Below are 12,874 nucleotides of genomic sequence, written 5' to 3'. Positions count from 1 at the left end.
ATGTTTATTACTAGCATCAAAGTTTTTGTATTAAGCAAGAAAGATGATGTGTTGTGATTAAAAAGTGAACTGCACCACTGGTAAAATGCTTTTACCGCATGATGCCTTGTGAACATTTATATGCAGACTGGGTTCTTAACATATTTTATCATTATAACTTTTTCATTCTTTTTTAAGATTGTTGTACCCTTTTTATATGGCATGTATGCATTTTTCCTTTATTGTATGCACATAACTTGTTGATTCTCAATGATTTGCATTGTTTGTATTACAATTAACTGTTGTGAACCACCTAGAACTTTTTGGGTATGGCGGTATATAAAATAAAATTATTATTATTATTATTATTATTATTAATATATAAAAGTTGCAGAATTGAATATACTTTTTGGTAAGGTCTTCAACAGTGAATATTTAAGAAAAATGAAGCAAATTAGTGAGGTAAGATTTCCTTTGACTGAAATCATGTTGACTCTACCCATTAAACCATATTTGTGTTTCTTCATTCAGATTTCTTTTTCCATTTTTGAAAGCTGTTTTTTTGGATGTAATAGCCTCTTTCATCTCACCCTTTTAACCATGCTGGATATTGTTTGGTCTTCTTTTCATTTTTTAAATACATCTGGTTACATCTGGTCTAGGCTTCCAAGATGGTGATTTTAAACAAAATTCATGCCTGATTTAAACTCCTAACCTTTTTAGTTTTTTAAAACCATTTTTCTTACATTATCTAATAAACTATCTGTTAATTCTTTAGGCTATAGCAGTTAATTTTAAAACAATGGCAAAAATATTTTAAAATTAACTGTTACAGCCTAGAGCAGTGGGTCTTTAACCTAACCTGGGGACTTCCCAGCCAGTTGGGTTTTCAAGATATTTCTGATGAATATGCATGAGGCACATTTGTATGGCTGTCACCTCTATTATATGTAAATCTGCCTCATGCATATTCATTAGGGATATCTTGAAAACCCAACTGCCTGGGGGGTCCCTCTGGAAAGGTTTAAGGACCACTGGCCTAGAGCAGTAGGTATTAGATAGTTGAGAAGGGCTTAAACTCATTTTGCCATTATTGCCTCCTTACATACTTCAATACTACAATGGAGCGAATTCACACAATCCTTTAAGCCATATATAAAGTATACTTTTTTGAACTATATAAGGAATAATGACTTACAATTAATTGATAAGGAGGAGAGGTAAAAAAGCAAGTGAATAGATTTAGTTTAACTTGATTTTAATTGCAAAAAAGTTAACCCTATTGTGCTACCAAAGCACAAACATTCATAATATCATTCTTAGAGCATAATTGGAAGATGAACATTTCAAGTGCTACAATCTTAGCATTTAAAAAATAAATTGATAAGTTATTGCAGGCTTCATATGTTAAATATTTGCTCTGAATTTCATACATATTTGATTAGAGTTTGCTTATTGTATATCTATCACATGCAGGAGCATAATGCCATTATCTAAGGGGCTCATATACTAAAGTTTAGTGGGCGCTAACAGAATTAGTTTGCCAAATATTGTTTGACCTCTTTTTATATCTATGGGCCACATGGCAATTAGCGCACACTAATGTCCACTAGCATTTGCTAAGCTTAGTAAGAGGGTCCCCCAAAATTGTATACTGTGCTTCTATTAAGTTTTAACATATTCTTGTAACAGTATTTGCATTCAAGTACAATGAGCAGAGCATTTTCAGAAAACGTGAACCTCTTCCCATCTGCATGTTTCTGATTAGGATACCTTCCCCCATAGACTTTGCAAAAATCCAGTAAAACCATCCAGTATAACAACATTAAATCAACACAGTGTGTGTGCATAGAGCTCAACATTCTCCAAATATACAGTATTCCTCATCTATGTCAGGCATTTTTAAATGAGTATTAGTAAGATAAGTAAATCATCTTTCCTATGCACATGTATTTGTATTCCTATGCACCTGAAAATAATTGTTTTTACAGATGCAACAGTATTATGCATTATTTACTTATTGCTGCAAACCAGTATATGTAAAAGATACAGCCTCTGTTTAAAAAGAAAAACCATGATAACTATTATATGGGAGAATTATCATTATATTAACAAGGGAAAAAAAAGATGTGCAAACAGGTTAAGAATGCTTTTCTTCCCCATATACAGAGCAATCAAATAATAAAAATGTTTAAAAGCATCTTTTTCTTTCCCATGGGTGGTTGTGTAAAAGTCATTTCATATATAGGATTTATTTGCAGTCTTTACTCTTTTTTTTTTCAGTCTCTGGTTTACTGCTAGTGCTGAGTTCCTGATCCGCATGCTGACATTGTAAACCCTGTAACAGAACCTTCTCTAAAGACTTGACATGGCTGGTTGCCTAAAAGAAACAAAACCTCCTAGTCCTGGTTAGGTATTATAATGTCACCATTCTGATGGGAAATCTAGAGTGAATTGTAAAGAGCAAACTCCCCCTCTCCCCCCCCCCTCCCCCGAATTACCTATACTGCGGCTTTGTAAAAGCAGCTATTAATGTAGCGGTCAAGATACCATAGCAAAAACAGCCACTTGACAAAATACATCATTTTAGCCTTGGCAAATGGTTGCCTTTAAGGGATAAGATTTGGAAATATATAGACTGGTTTATAACTTTTGAAGATTCAGAAGAATTTAACTTTTGAAGATACAGAAGAATTTAAAAGGTTTGTGACAGTGTGAAGCTGAAAGCAGACTAAACGGAATGTTTCCGATTTTACTGCTCATTTTCTTTTTAACATAAATATACTGTATATACCTCCTTTTACAAAACTGCGCAAGAGGTTTTTAGCCCTAGCCGGTGGCGCTGAATGCTCTGTGCTGCTCCAACGGTTATGGAGTTCCTATGAATGTCGGAGCATTCAGTGTGCTGGCTAGCACTAGAAACCTCTTGTGCGGTTTTATAAAAGGGGGGGGTATATTTGTTATTGGTCAATGCAAAAATATGACAATAATAATAGGAAATTACTAGTGAACACACAATATATATCCTTGTAAAGCTTCCCTCTCAATCATGGAAAAAAAAAAAAAATCCAGCAAAATAAGGGAAGAGACCATTGACAAATTGGCTGGGTATTATATATCCTGATTTTCTCTATCTTACGATTTTCATGACTCATAGGAAACAAAGAAAAACTTAACAGGAAACAAAAAGTGACTTTGCTGTCTATTCCGTATATTGCATAGCAGATTTGCTATCAAACTTACAAATCCATATTAAATTTTGACATTTTCAACACTTCTGGCCCTTTTTTAAATTTTAGAAAGTGATTACATAAGAATATGTTACGCTATACGGTGTCTCTAAAAATGAGAATATATTTGCACCTTTTTAGTAATAGCAGAACAGAAGCCACTGGCAGATTCTATAGTCTACCTAGACTGTCAGCTTCAAAATAGGAAGGCCAGCATCCTTCCAGCATTGCTGCATGCAGAAAATCTCTTACCAGAGACCTTTATTCTACCTCGATGATTTTAAGAAAGCATGACAATGGGCTCCTTTTTCCTCAGACTGAAACAGAAACATGTCTGTGTGTGCAGGATCAACAGAAAATCAGGTTCCACATATTTGCAGTTATTTTGTCTAAGAACAAGGCTAATTTGGATTACCTTGATTATCCTGCAAACACTACCTGCCCATTCCTTGTGCTACTTCATGAAGCAATCTCCTCTTTAGTGGTTTTCTTATAGGGAAATTGGTCTTATACTATGACTGTCTGTCCCAGTAACACAGTGGTCTCAAACTTGCGGCCCACCAGGTACTATTTTGAGGCCCTCGGTATGTTTATCATAATCACAAAAGCAAAATAAAACAGTTTCTTGATCATATGTCTCTTTTGCTATAAATTACAATATTATTATTAAGACTTAGCCAAAAGGAAAGATTTAAGAACATAAGAAGTTGCCTCCGCTGAGGCAGACCAGAGGTCCATCTCGTCCAGCGGTCCACTCCCGCGGCGGCCCATCAGGCCTATTGCCTGAGCAGTGGTACCTGACTATCCTTATGACCTACCTCTACTCCTATCTGTACCCCTCAATTCCTTTATCCTCTAGGAACCTATCCAAACCTTCTTTGAAGCCCTGTAACGTGCTCCGGCCTATCACAGCCTCCGGAAGCACGTTCCATGTATCCACCACCCTCTAGGTGAAAAAGAACTTCCTAGCGTTGGTTCTAAACCTGTCCCCTTTTAATTTCTCCGAGTGCCCCCTTGTACTTGTGGTTCCCCATAATCTGAAAAATCTGGCCCTGTCTACCTTTTCTATACCCTTCAGGATCTTGAAGGTTTCTATCATATCTCCTCTAAGTCTCTGCTTTTCCATGGAGAACAGCCCCAGCTTTTTCAGTCTATCAGTATATGAAAGGTTTTCCATACCCTTTATCAGTTTAGTTGCTCTTCTCTGGACTCCCTCAAGTACTGCCATGTCCTTCTTGAGGTACGGCGACCAGTACTGGACACAGTATTCCAGATGCGGGCGCATCATTGCACGATACAGCGGCAGGATGACTTCCTTCGTCCTGGTCGTGATACCCTTCTTAATGATACCCAACATTTTGTTTGCTTTCCTTGAGGCTGTGGCACACTGTGCCGACGCCTTCAATGTTGTGTCTACCATCACTCCCAGGTCTCTTTCAAAGTTACTTACCCCTAGCAGTGATCTCCCCATTTTGTAGCTGAACATCGGGTTCTTTTTCCCTACATGCATGACTTTGCATTTCCCTATGTTAAAGCTCATTTGCCACTTTTTGGCCCACTCTTCCAGTGTCGTTAGGTCCCTTTGCAGATCTTCGCAGTCTTCCGTGGTTTTAACCCTGCTGTAGAGTTTGGTGTCATCCGCAAATTTAATAACCTCACATTTTGTTCCCGCCTCCAGGTCGTTAATAAATATATTGAACAGGAGCTGTCCCAGCACCGACCCCTGCGGAACTCCGCTCGTGACCCATTGCCAGTCTGAGTAATATCCCTTTACTCCAAACCTTTGTTTCCTGCCTGCCAGCCAGTTTTTGATCCATCGGTGGATCTCCCCTTGCACCCCGTGTTTCCACAGCTTCTTAAGCAGTCGTTCGCAGTGGGACCTTGCGAAGGCTTTTTGGAAGTTAAGGTAAATGATGTCTATGGATTCCCCTTTATCCACCTGGCTGTTTACCCCCTCAAAGAAGTACAATAAGTTTGTGAGGCATGACCTACTCTTGCAGAAGCCGTGCTGACTCGACTTTAGCTGTCCATTGTTTTCTATGTGTTCACAGATGCTGTCCTTAATCAGTGCTTCCATCATCTTTCCCGGGACCGAGGTCAAGCTCACCGGCCTGTAGTTTCCCGGGTCACTCCTTGAACCCTTCTTGAAGATGGGCGTGACATTTGCTATTTTCCAGTCCTCCGGGATCTCTCCAGTTTTTAAGGATAGGTTACATATTTGGCGAAGTGGCTCTGCTATTTCGTTCCTTAGTTCCTTGAGTACCCTTGGGTGAATACCGTCCGGACCTGGCGATTTGTCGCTCTTTAGTCTGTCTATCTGCCTGAGGACATCCTCTTGGCTTACCTCTAGTTGGACCAGCTTTTCATCCCGATCCCCATTTATGATCTCCTCAGGTTCTGGAATATTGGATGTGTCCTCCCTCGTGAATACTGACGTGAAGAACTTATTCAACCTGTCAGCTATCTCTTTTTCCTCCTTTACCACTCCCTTTTTGTCTCCATCATCCAATGGCCCCACTTCCTCCCTTGCTGGTTGCTTCCCCTTCACGTACCTGAAGAACGATTTGAAGTTTGTTGCTTCCCCCGCCAGTCTCTCCTCATATTCTCTTTTAGCTTTCCTAACCACTCGGTAACACTCCCTTTGGTGTTCTTTGTGCTCCTTTTGGTTGTCCTTTGTTTGGTCCTTTTTCCATTTTTTGAACGATGCTTTCTTGTCACTTATCGCCTTTTTTACTGCATTTGTTATCCACACTGGGTTTTTTGTTTGATTTTTTTTGCACCCCTTCCTGAACCTGGGGACGTACAGGTTCTGTGCCTCGTGCACCGTGCCCTTGAGTAGGGACCAGGCTTTTTCTACAAATTCCATCTTCCTTGCATTGCCGTTGAGTTTCTTTCCCACCATTTTCCTCATGACATCATAATTCCCTTTTTTGAAGTTGAGTGCTGTCGTTGTGGTTCTTTTCACCTTTGATGATCCTATTTCTAGCCTGCACTGGATCATGTTGTGATCGCTGTTTCCTAGTGGTGCTAGTACCGCCACCTCCTTTGCGGGTCCCCCTAGCCCATTGAGGATTAGGTCAAGAGTGGCATCTCCCCGTATTGGTTCCGTGACCAGCTGTTCCATGAAACAGTCCCTCGTGGCTTCCAGGAATTTGGTCTCCCTCGTGCAGTTTGAGTGTCCAATACTCCAGTCTATCCCAGGGTAGTTGAAGTCCCCCATCACCATCACACTTCCGCTTTTGCATACCTATAAAGACATTAACTATTTTTTTCTGAGGCCCTCCAAGTACCTACAAATCCAAAATGTGGCCCTGCAAAGGGTTTGAGTTGGAGACCACTACAGTAACGTTTTAATTCTTCATGCACCTTCATTCAGTGTTCCGCTATAGTCCTGATATTCAGCACTATTTAACTGACCAGGAATGGCTCCTGGCTAGTTAACTAGCGTTTGGGCAACTAACCACCAATATTCAGCAGAAGATAGCTGGCTATCTCCTCTGGAAACATGGAATCACTTCCAACATTCATAAGAGAAGAAGTACAACTAGATAAATTCAAATGCATCTTTAAAAGTTTCCTTTTTAATGATGCTTTTCAAAGTTAAATTTAGGAATAAAATTAGATGCAATCACAACTATAAATTAGTTACAAACTAGCCTGAATGAGGCTGTCACCCAACCCACCTCATCGTTTTTACCTTTATTGGTTTACTTTCCAATTGCAATTGTAGTTCAACCTTCCTTCCCTCTATGTATAGTAAGTGAGTTTATGTCTAAGTACTGTCTTCATGTCTTTACCTTAATTTTAAGGTAAATAGCTTAGAAATATTTTATAAGCGTTTCATTAAATTTTTTATAAAACTTGGAATATTTGCGGTTAGTGGCTAGCTGGTTATGTCATGTGACTTAGCCAGTTAACCATGAATAATGAAGCGCTAATCAGCTAAGTTTAGCAGTTAAATCGGGCCACATAAATAGCAGGCCTATCTTTGGCCTCTCTTAACTGACTAGTACTAAATATTAATTAAGGTGGTTAAGTTAATGCCGGCCAAAACCCCCCCTGGATATTCAATGCCAGTCGCTGGCCTGCTAGTGAATCTCTGGGCTCCCGACTACGGGAGTTAGCCATGCTGCACCCTCCTGTGGTCTGATATCAACCTCAATGACCCTTGGCTGACACTCTTCAGGTGGCCTTAATGACCTGACATTTAAAATTTCTATTTCTATGCTCTAAATCAGGGGTGTCAAAGTCCCTCCTTGAGGGCTGCAATCCAATTGGGTTTTCAGGATTTCCCCAATAAATATGCATGAGATCTATTTGCATGCACTGCTTTCATTGTATGCTAATAGATCTCATGCATATTCATTGGGGAAATCCTGACAACCCGACTGGATTGTGGCCCTCGAGGAGGGACTTTGACACCCCTGCTCTAAAGGAAAATATGCCAATACACATAATCTCAATGGAAACTTAGCTATGTAGGGTCCAGTATTCAAGGACAAGCGCTCCGTTCCTAAATTTGTGCTCCTAAGTTAGGCTCCTAAATTTATGCTCTATTTTCAGCTAAATTTAGGAGCCTAAATGGATATTTCTATAACTGGGGACCTCCATTAGGCACATCAAGGATGTGTGGTGAAAGCATATTCTATGGCACCCCGATGCCATTCTAGAATATTAGCATAACCCAGGGGTTTCAAAGTCCCTCCTTGAGAGCTGCAATCCAGTCGGGTTTTCAGGATTTCCCCAATGAATATGCATAAGATCTATGTGCATGCACTGCTTTCAAAGCATATTCATTGGGGAAATCCTGAAAACCCAACTGGATTGCGGCCCTCAAGGAGGGACTTTGAGATCCCTGGCATAACCTGATGTCAGTATATCTTACATTTCCATGTCTGCAGTTATGCCAGCCATAGACCTGGTGTAACTGTAGTCACATAAATGTGGTAGTAATGTGTGAAATGTACAGTGTTCTGGAAGTCACGCACAAAAGTGGGAGTCCTGCCGCATGCTCAACCCATGTGCACTTCCTCCTTACATTTATGGCACTTATGCAAGCCATTACAGAATAGCTATCAGATGCCCTGCTAGCACTTTCACTGGTATGTGCAAACATATACACGTATGCGGTAGCATTCTATAAATTTATACACGCAAGGGGCGCATAAATGCATTCACTCCGTTAAAGAATCGCCCTGTAGCTTCTCAGCTGAAATTCATCTTAACTTAGGATTTAAAAAGTCCCATTTCTAAAAGTAGACATTGCGGCAGCTGCTAAGAAAGCAAATAGGATGTTGGGAATTATCAGGAAAGGAATGGAAAACAAAGATGAAAATGTTATAATGCCCTTGTATCGCTCTATGGTACGGCCACACCTTGAATGATGTGTGCAGTTCTGGTCACCATATCTCAAAAAAGATATAGAAAAGGTACAGAGAACAGCGACAGAAATGATAAAAGGGATGGGACAACTTCCCTATGAGAAAAGGCTAAATTGACTAGGGCTCTTTAGCTTGGAGAAGAGACGACTCCGGGGTCTATAAAATAATGAGTGGCGTGGAAAGGGTAGACATGAATTACGCGGTATTGGGGGAGGGTTGGGGAAGGAGCAGAGAGGAGGATGGATGCCAGCACCTCCACCAAGATGGCGCCCGGGACAGACCACCTCCCATGCTCCCCCCACCCCCCCTTTACTTCGTCACTGGTTACACAGTAATTCACATAATGTCATAGCCATGTATAAATGTATGTTCCAAAGAAACAAAATATCATGGTTTTCTTTTCCTTCAAAACTCTTGACAGTTTCAGTAAAATGAAAACAATGAGCTACCTTTCTGTTGAGTGAATTGTGAGCAATCAGTTTTCGTTCCAGCATTGCCATAGTAACCTGTGCTCCATCTCCTGGTTACTGTACCATATGAGCTGCTGGTCATTAGCTCATGACTGCACTTGAAGAGATACTGTCAAGGTTAGATAAATGTGAAAGGCTGATGGTTGGTTGCAGAAGAAAAAGAACCTCAGCTGGAGTTGATGGAATAAACAACCCCATCCATTTTTCAGTTTGTGCAACTGCTGCAGCACCATAGCAAACTCAAGCAGACGCTTAAAATTGTCATAAAATAGCAAAGTCCCCTTTTCCTTGGAACATGCATGGAAATGGAATGCTAATTTGTGAGAAAAAAAAAGTTTTGGAAATCTAGGCTCACTTTTCCCAAGCTTTTCTACTCTAAAACTCTCATCGTCGTGTCACGTGTAGTGGCAAAGATGGGCAGTAGAGAATGAAACGGGAATACATTTTCCCCCGTCCCTGCGGAACTCATTTTCCCATCCTGTCCCCCGTGAGTTCTTTTCCTGTCCCTGCCCCATTCCTGATAGCTCCGTCCTCATCTGCACAATCCTCAAACACTTTAAATCATGTCTTCGAAGCTTGTGCAGTTAAGGCAGAGCTTACAGGAATGGGGAAGGGACAGCGACAAAACTTGCAGGGACGGGGTAAAATTTATCCCCATGTCATTCTCTAATGGGCAATCACTACAGTTGGGAAATGAAATGTGTCAAAGTGATCAAAATAATATTTGTGTGTATAGATTTTGTGATATTTTGGATTGATGCTACATATCTATTTGTTGAACTGTGACATTTATTACTTTGTTGGCAACAATGGACACTGAGCTTCATAAACTTGCCAAAACTGCAAGCATGAGTCATGTGGTAGCCCATGGCTCTAGCTCTTGAATGGTAATAAATCTTGAAAAATAAATTATTATTGAAACATATGTCAAGATTAATATTTTACAAATATCTATTTGCATCCTACTGACCCTAGTGGCATTACTTTAACTAGCACTACTGTACTTGCAGTGCTTTGTAAAAATATTCATACTTTGGGGATTTTTGATGTATTCTAATAAATACAATTCTAAGGTGCCCTTTTACTAAGTTGCAGTAAAAAGTGGCATTAACTCACTCTTGCAAGGGGTTTCTCTGTGCTAAGGTCATTTTTACCTCAGCCAGAAAATGGCAAATTTTCTAGTTTTCCTCGTAGTGGTCATGCACTAATGTTAGCATGTGGGATCTCTTAGGGAGAGGAGGAGATAGCGGATGTTGCGGATGGGCAGACTGGATGGACCATTTGATCTTTATCTGCCATCATGTTTCTAATATCACACGGCACAATAATGTGCACTCCGTGCCCCCACCACCGTCACAATACAAGCCCCTTCAACAAAAATTTTAAAATATATGAGGATGAATCAAAAATGAAAAGCAATTGTTAAATTACACAATAACTGGAACAGAGCTAGCAAAATGCAACATATGTACTCATACATTGCCTGGTGGGTAGTTCGCACATGCACAATGCAGCACCCAGCCTTTACTCATGTGGCACTCACAAGGCTTCATTGCAAGACTGCCCATCGAAGAACAGAGGGAGTAAAACCTGTAGAAATTCACCATCGGATATTGATTCAGTATTGACAAGCACCTTGAATCAACAAAAGGTCTATGAGTGGGTAAAAATATTTAAAGCGGGAAGAACAGGTGTAACTGACGGTCGTTCTGGTCTTCCATCAACATCGCGCACACACGAGCACATTAACAGGGCAGATGCCTTGATTAGAGAAGACCGACAGATAACAGTGTTTCATTTGGCTCCAAATTTGGATATCAGCTCTGAATTTGCATTTGCCATAATGCATGATGGCTTGGGATACAGGAAAGTCTGCGCATGATGGGTTCCCAAACAGCTTACTGATCTGCGCAAGCAGCAACGTGTGAAGGTTGCAACCGAGTTCCCGAGACGGTATGAAGAAGAGCTGAGTATTCTGGAGAAAACTGTCACCGGCAGAGAACAAAAGACAAAGCATGATGAAGTAAAGGAAGTGGCTTCTTTTCTGCAGGAATGCAAAAGTTAGTTGAATACAACAAATGTGATGTCTTGCATGGTGACTAAAGCTGCGGTACATGTACATTAGTGCTTAGTAAAAGGGTTTCTAAATCCATTCAAGTGAAAGTCTTTCAGTGACATATTCTACTCTTTCACCATGAAAGAACAATCATAGACATATTCAAACAGAAATTAAGAATAAGAAACCAAAAACTCTTTCTTGCATAAGTTTTCATACCCCTTGACTGAAAACCTGGTGGAAGCAAAAACAGCTGTGATCATTGTCTACCAGCTTTGCTTAGTGGATTGCTGCAGATGTTTCCATTCCTGGCACAGTAGCTCAATTTCTTTCAGAATGCCTATGGGTTGCAGTCTTCAATGCGTAAGATTTTGTTTTGAATTTTGCTCTGGGCTTTGACTTGGTCACCCAAGAAATTCACTCTGTTCTTGCTCAGCCATTCCATTATTGGTTTTGTTCCTTGTGACCCTGGCAAGTCACTTAGCCCTTCTTTGCCTCAGGTACCCCAGTTAAGTTGTGAGTCTGCCGGGACAGATAAGGAAAATACTAAGAGTGCTTGATTACTATTCAATGTAAACCGCTTAGGATATAAGCGATATATAAAAGTTATAAAAAATAAATTATTGACCTGTTGAAAGGTGAATCTTCTCTCCAGTTCCAGGTCTAGGGCTGATTGGAACATTTTTTTCCTACAGTATTTGTATGTATTTTGCACCATCCATCTTGCCATAAGCCTTCCAGTCTTCCATGCCACAAGGCATCCCGACAACATAATTCTGCCACCACTGTACTTTGCTATAGGGATGGTGTTAGGAGGGTGATATGTCCAGTTTATTTTATGCCCACATACTGCTTAACATGGAAACCAAAAAGCTCCACGTGCAAGAATTGTCCCTTATGTGTTTCTTTGCAAATACTATGTGGCACATCATATGGTTTTTCTTCAGCAATGGTGTCCTTCTTACCAGCATCTCATGCAGGCCATGGATGTGGAATAATTCTGAGACTGGGGAAAATGTTGGTTGTTCAATATTATCCAGAAACCTCCGCAGCTCTTTTAAGATATTCTTAGGCCTCACAGAGAATGCATTTATAAAGGACAGGCTAGTTTGAGAAGTCAAGCATGTACTAAATCCCCCAATAACCTGTCTTTCTGCCCAAAATGTGCAAATCATATTTTTGAAAGGCAGAATTTGGACATAAGAAGTCGCCTCTGCTGGGTCAGACAGGTGGTCCATCGCGCCCAGCAGTCCGCATCCGCGGCGGTCCATCAGGTCCATGACCTGTATGTGATCCCTTAAATTTCGCCTTGATACCCTTTCTATATCCTATCTTTACCCTTATATGTATCCCTCAATTCCTTTATCTGTCAGGAATTTATCCAATCCTTCTTTAAAACCCCATAGTGTGCTCTGTCCTATCACAACCTCCGGCAGCGCATTCCAGGTGTCCACCACCCTCTGAGTGAAAAAGAACTTCCTGGCATTGGTTCTAAACTGGTCCCCCTTCAGTTTCTCCGAGTGCCCCCTTGTTCTTGTGGTTCCCGATAGGTTGAAGAATCTGTCCCTCTCTACCTTCTCTATGCCCTTTATGATCTTGTAAGTCTCTATCATGTCTCCTCTGAGTCTCCGCCTCTCCAGGGAGAAGAGCCCCAGCCTCTCCAACCTGTCTGCGTATGAAATGTTTTCCATACCTTTTATCATTTTTGTCGCTCTTCTCTGGACCCTTTCAAGTATCACCATTGCACGATACAGCGGC

Source organism: Geotrypetes seraphini, chromosome 12, assembly GCF_902459505.1.
Source record: "Geotrypetes seraphini chromosome 12, aGeoSer1.1, whole genome shotgun sequence".
Lineage (NCBI taxonomy): Eukaryota > Metazoa > Chordata > Amphibia > Gymnophiona > Dermophiidae > Geotrypetes > Geotrypetes seraphini.
Note: the sequence above shows the minus strand (reverse complement) of the source record.